Here is a 6,682-nt window from a genome sequence, read left to right as displayed (position 1 = left end):
TCAAATGACAGGAAACAAATTAAATTAATCATACATGTAGCTGAAAGCAACAAAAAGGCTTTATAGGCAGCAGAATTGAATGTAAGAGCCTGAACTTGATCCACATGTTAATGTGCCTACGCCTATTGAATCAGAAGGGAGCTCCACTGAATTCATGAAGATGGATCCAGATCGGTGTACTGCAATTGGACTGTCAGACCCTTTCTTCCTTGGCACAGACTGTTCAGTCCTAGAAATGCCACAAAGATTTGGCAATCCCACTGACTGGAATGAGAAATGGAAGGAGGGATGACCTCCCTGATAATCCATTAGCAAGGCTTACTATCCTTGGAAGGCAGGTCCCAAATGCAACCTGTTGGCTTTTCCTTCCAGGCAAGTGTATGTAGGACTGTAATCTTAAGGTGAGTATAATATGGAAGGAAGAGAAAGGAAGAGCAACAAAGTATGTTTGATGTAGAAGAATTAGGAAAAGACCATCACAACAATGTGCCAAGCCCCCAAATACTTTCAAACGTGTATCACAGAAGATAAATGTATAAGACTTCAGAGAATGATTGTCCTGCACACTGTGAATGCCATCTCCCTGATGACAAATGTAAATATTTAAAGCACACATCACACTCTGAGTAACGCTCCTTCGCTTTGTGTATACACTTTGTACTAGGCCTTGGTCAATAATGAAGTTATGCAGAAGTTATGAAGGAAGCTAGAGAAAAACACAAGGCAGGAGGCATTTGTATGCCTTGCACAGGGATTCAAGGTGTGACACTTCTCTCATGATCCTTTTTGAATAAAAAGAAACAGACAATTCTATGCTTCATTAAACCTGTCTCTCAGAAACTTTCCAACAGCCATACTTAAGCACTACAGGAACTTCTGTAGTAGGTGAAATCTAAAATACCTTACATTACATTGATCTTGGGGGACATCTAGTGACTGTTCCTCAGCAAAGCACAATTTCAACTCTACAAGGAAAACTAGGCCATGCTGGAGAACGGTTGTTATGAAATGTATCATTCTACTTATCAGGTTGAGAGACAGCAGTGTAGTGGTTTGAGTGTTGGACTGTGACTCTGGGTGTAGCAAATAGAGTATGACCCCTGTGGGAAATATGTTCCAGGACTTAGTATGCATATGCAAAATTATTAGTAGCAACTCTATTGAATGAACAACGTCCACCAAAAGCAATTGTAAAGTTGTGCTGTAAGACCTAGAAATTTCTGGAAATGACACTTCTCTAGATGTAGACTCGGTCCTCCATGCTTTCAGTAGAAGCATACCATAGAATTGACAGGAGGCTCTAGGAAATGCCTGGAGAGGATTTATGTGGTCAGACATGGTCCATGTAGAATCATAGGATCATAGAGCTGGAAGAGACTTCATGTGCCATCCAGTCCAACCCTCTGCCAAGAAGCAGGAAAATCACAGAACATGTGTTGTAGCTCAGCAGACACAACAGCCAGGGGCTGATGGGTTCGTTGATTACTTGGATCCAGAAGGAATTGTGGGCTTTCCTGGGATTCAACGGTCAAGGGAATGAAATAGCTTCAGACAGTGATGCAGACCAAGAGAATGCAGTTGCCTCAGACCAAGGTCAGTCACAGGAGTCAGAAGCAACATTCTTAGCTAAGGGGTTGAGTAAAGATGAATTAACAGAAAGTTCTCATGAGAAAACACCTGGCGGTACGGAGCTGAGCAATAATTTTGATTTGCAAATTAGGGCAGAGAGCCAGCTCTGTAGATCAACATGGTTATGTGGGAAAGAGATAGAGAAGGTCCATGGGAAGCGTCATGACTTCATGTCTGTGTATTAACAGCCAGTTGTTTACCCTAAATTCAGTTCAAGCAACGTTGGTGTTCGAGAGAACCGAGGCCTGAGTTTTTGCGTCAAGTCAAGCCCTGTTTTTGGATTTAAGTATTTTGGAAGGTTTTTGTATTCTTGTTTCATGATTATTGCTCAAGATTTCTAAGGAGATCTGTTGCTTATGGATTTATGCTGCATTTATGATTTTTTGCTATTCTTGGACTGAGTGATCTTTGAACTATCATGAGAAATTTGAATTCCTGTGTGGATATTACTTCCTACTAAACCTGTTTTGGATTATTCCTTTCCTATCCTTATTATTGCTCTTTTTCATATATTTGTGTGTGTTTTTACAATAAACTGTTTGCTTATATTTGGACTCCTGTGTGGTGCTCCAGGCCTCGGGTACAACAACATGTGGTATTCAGTACCTTATTGTGTAAAATTCTAGAAAATTTCAGAGAAGGATAGAATTTGGGTGGGGGGAGTACCCTCATTTTATCCCCCTTCCCCACCCACAACTTCTCCACCTGTGATCTATAGTGATACAGGTAAAATTTAGGTGGGCCTGAAGTTAGTTCTCCGTGATGCTGGAAAGAGACCGCTGTTTAAATCTGAGTTCTAAGATTCTCATTAGCAAAACTAACCCAGCACCTCTTAATATGACCATTATCAGTATTTAGCAGGATATCTATTTGGTGATCAGCCATATATTCTATGCTTATGGTTACATATTGCCACCTGTAAAGTCTAATAGACAGCCAAGTCATAGGGGTATGGCAGAGTGAGTGGCGGGCAGGAAATAAATATATGGGAAGTGTAAATGATTTTCTCCTGTTAGTGACCGAAGAAAGAAAGAGGGATATTGCTTAGGACAGTAATTCTCAATCTGTGGGTCCCCGGATGTTTTGGCCTTCAACTCCCAGAAATCCTAACATCTGGTAAACTGGCTGGGATTTCTGGGAGTGGTAGGCCAAAACATCTGGGGACCCACAGGTTGAGAACCACTGGCTTAGGATGAGAGCAAGAAATCTTTTCTTTTGTCGCTAGGACATAAAGCAGAGAGAGCCCTGAAAATTGACTTTCAAACATTGGCACCTAACAGCTTTTGGAACTGAGAGGTGCTTACCAGGAATGTGGAGTCTTTCTAAATGTGGAGAACCATTGCTGTTCCTCAGCTCCCATTAGCCCCAGTCAATATTGCCAGTGGGAAGGGATTGAGGGAGTTGTTCAAAACTAGAGCCAGGGCAAAAAACCTTCTGTAGTCTAAAAAGCAACATTTACCAAGTTTATGCAAAACTGCTGAAAGGTCAAGCTCAATTATATGAAATGCTTCGAACTGATCTTTTGGCATCATATTCACTGATCAATTGATTTTACTACATGGGCTGAAGCAGGCTGTAGTCTATGGAAACCTGTGTTGCAATAATTTTTTTCTTCAAAGCACTACAAGACTGATGTGATATCAAAAGCTTTCTTGGCCGGAATCACTGGGTTGCTGTGAGTTTTCTGGACTGTATGGCCATGTTCCAGAAGCATTGTCCACATGTTTGTGGATTTCAGTGGCTTCTCTGTGTAGCCTGACATGGTAGTTGTTAAAGTGGTCCAGCGTTTCTGTGTTCTCCAATAATATGCTGTGTACAGGTTGGTTCCTGAAGTGCTCTGCTATGGCTGAGTTCTCTGATTGACTTAGTCTTCAGTGCCTTTCATGTTCCTTGATTTGTGTTTGGGCAATGCTGTGTTAGTGGTCGCTATGTAGACTTGTCCACAGCTACATGGTATACAGTAGACTCCTGCAGATGTGAGAACACAGAAATGCTGGACCACTCTAACAACCAGCATGCCAGACTACACATAGAGAAGCCACTGAAATCCACAAGCACGTGAACAATTTCAACAGAAAGGAGGAAACCATGAAAATGAACAAAATCTGGCTACCAGTATTTAAAAACTCTAAAATCAGGACAATAAATAAAGAACAATGCCCTGAAAACAGGGGAATTCCAGACAGGAAACAATCAGGGCCAGCTAACACCTCCCAACTAAGGATTCCCCCAGGCAGGAATTAGCCAGGTCTTGAGCTGCAAGGATATTAATTACAATATTCACACTGGCCTCCAACAGACAACAATTCTTCCTCCCACCCTGGACCTTCTACAGATATATAAACCTCCCTTGCTTAGTTTCTAATATACCTCACAACCTCAGAGGATGCCTGCCATAGATGTAGGTGAAATGTCAGGAGAGAATGCTTTTGGAACATGGGCATACAGTTTGGAAAACTCACAGAAACCCACTACAAGACCTCTTTTTTATATTGAAACATTACTGTTTGGAGGGGGGGAAAGAGGCGTATTTAGGGGCTGTGTGAGCTCCCCTGAAGGAGAACATAATTTGCAGGTTCAAAATCAGTAAGCAGATGGGCAAACAAGCCAGCCAACTGTAATAAACACAGAGCAAATACAATAGTCAGCACTCGTCTGAATTTAGCAGCCTTCTGCAACGGGAGCAGCATGCTTTTTATTCCCTTGCTGTTCGTAGCGTGATTGGAGACAGGAAAGGAAGCATTTGGTAGGAAGCATGAGTCTGTGGATGAGAGGTCTGTATAACTGATGATGTTCAGTAGCCTTTGGTCACCTCACCACAGCCAATTCCCACCCTTTCTCAAGTGGAAAGAAACATTGATCTCTTGACCCAACCTACATATGACCTTAATTGTGTAGTTCTGTCCATGAATATGATCAGTGTGGCTTCTCCAGTGCAAATAGGGAAGATTTGTCTTCCTTCAGCTATAGTTTTGGGGCCCTTTTCGACTGCAACCATGTGGTTCTGCCATAGCTCCATCCTATGGGATCCTTGCTTTTACAGTTTGGTGCAGAACTGGAGGAGCTCCAGGGGAGAAATGTGGACAGCCTTCCCCAAACTGCTATTCTCCTGCTTCCATAGTATGGACTTGTGGCAATTAAAGTGGAATCATACTACCAGAACTGTGTGGTGTGAAAGAACTATAAGGAAAAAAATGGGTTCCAAAGGGTTTAACTGACAAGTATCCACTACTGGAATAATAACAAGGTATTGAATATCATTAAACAATATATTATGTACAATAAATGAATGTAAATTCCAGATAAGCAGTTAGAAATCGCAATCAAACTGTTGCATTCACAGTATGATACAAAGTAGTTGTATTCACAATGTAGTAAATGTCCTTGTTTATTTTCTTAATTCTTCCTGAAGGACGAGTAGAGTCCTAGTCCACAACCGGTTACAACTAACAAAGTAGAGTCTTCGTCTGGTGGTAGAGTCTGTAAGTGTTACATGACATTAATATAATTGTACAAAGTGTTTTCTGACTTAGTATGATTACCTAATGTTAGTACATGCTACTTACTCCTGGAACCCCCAGTGGCGCAGTGTGTTAAAGCATCGAGTTGCCGAACTTGCAGACCGAAAGGTCGCAGGTTCAAATCCGGGGAGCAGAGTGAGCTTCCGCTGTTAGCTCCAGCTTCTGCCAACCTAGCAGTTCGAAAACATGCAAATGTGAGTAGATCAATAGGTACCGCTCTGGCGGAAAGGTAACAGTGCTCCATGCAGTCATGCCGGCCACGTGACCTTGGAGGTGTCTACGGACAATGCCAGCTCTTCAGCTTAGAAATGGAGATGAGCACCAACCCCCAGAGTCGGACACGACTGGACTTAACGTCAGGATAAACATTTGCCTTTACTACTTACACCTATCATTTAGTTCAAACAATTGAAGAATGCTGTCAATTATCTGTGGAACCTCAGGGACCTGCTTGTCCAGGAGCCACCACCTTGAGTATTTATTTATTTGTGACATTTCTATCCCGCCCTTCTCACCCCAAAGGGGACTCAGGGCGGCTTACAAGTTATATGTAAATACAATATACCATATATACTCAAAGATAAGCTGAGTTTTTCAGCTCCTTTTATGAGCTGAAAAAGCCTCCCCCGGCTTATAATCGGGTCAAGGTCAAGCCAGGAGCGGAGCTGCAATATATGATATATTTATCTCTCATCTTACCCTCCCTTATCAGTGTTTACTTTTCCAAAGCCTCCCTCACTCTTAACCAAGAGCATGTTTTGAAAAGGGAAAGAAGCCCTTGCAAGTCAGGAAGAAGATTATATATATATACCCACTAATCTTATAAACGCATTTTCCCCTGAAATATTTGTTAATCTCTGCTACAGATATATAGGCATTTCCCCCTGCAAGCCTTTGCAATCCCTATGTACCTTTATACTTGTATCTATCTATCTATATACATTAATTTTATATATGAATTTCCCCCTCATATGTTTGCAAGTCTTTGCAAATCCTATATACATATAGATATTGAGAGATTTCCATATACCTGTATATCTGTATCTATGTGTATACATTATTTTATATATGAATTTTCACCTCACATGTTTGCAAGACTTTGCAAATCCTATACAGATATAACTATCTATATTTACAGAGATGTCTAGATAGATATATATGAATGTACATATATAGGGCTTGCAAATATTGCAGGAGAAATGCACACACACACACATATTTCTAGATAGATATAAACATAAATATATAGGGTTTGCAAATATTGCAGGAGGGAAATGCACATATAGAGAGAGAGGATTTACAAACATTTCAGGGGAAATGCATATGTGAAATTCGTATATATAATTATAGATCCATATCTAGCTCTGCATTGTTTATGTTTGCCTGTTACTATGTTGGAAGCTGGCCTAAGTCCCCATGGGGAGATAGGGCAGGGTACAAATTAAGTTGTTGTTGTTGTTGTTGTTATTGTTGTTGTTGTTATTATTATTATTTAGTGTTAATAACATATTTTTTTTCACCCTATCTTTCCA

This window comes from Anolis carolinensis, chromosome 1 (genome assembly GCF_035594765.1).
Source record: "Anolis carolinensis isolate JA03-04 chromosome 1, rAnoCar3.1.pri, whole genome shotgun sequence".
In the NCBI taxonomy this organism is placed as follows: Eukaryota; Metazoa; Chordata; class Lepidosauria; order Squamata; family Dactyloidae; genus Anolis; species Anolis carolinensis.
This window is presented reverse-complemented; position numbering follows the sequence as displayed.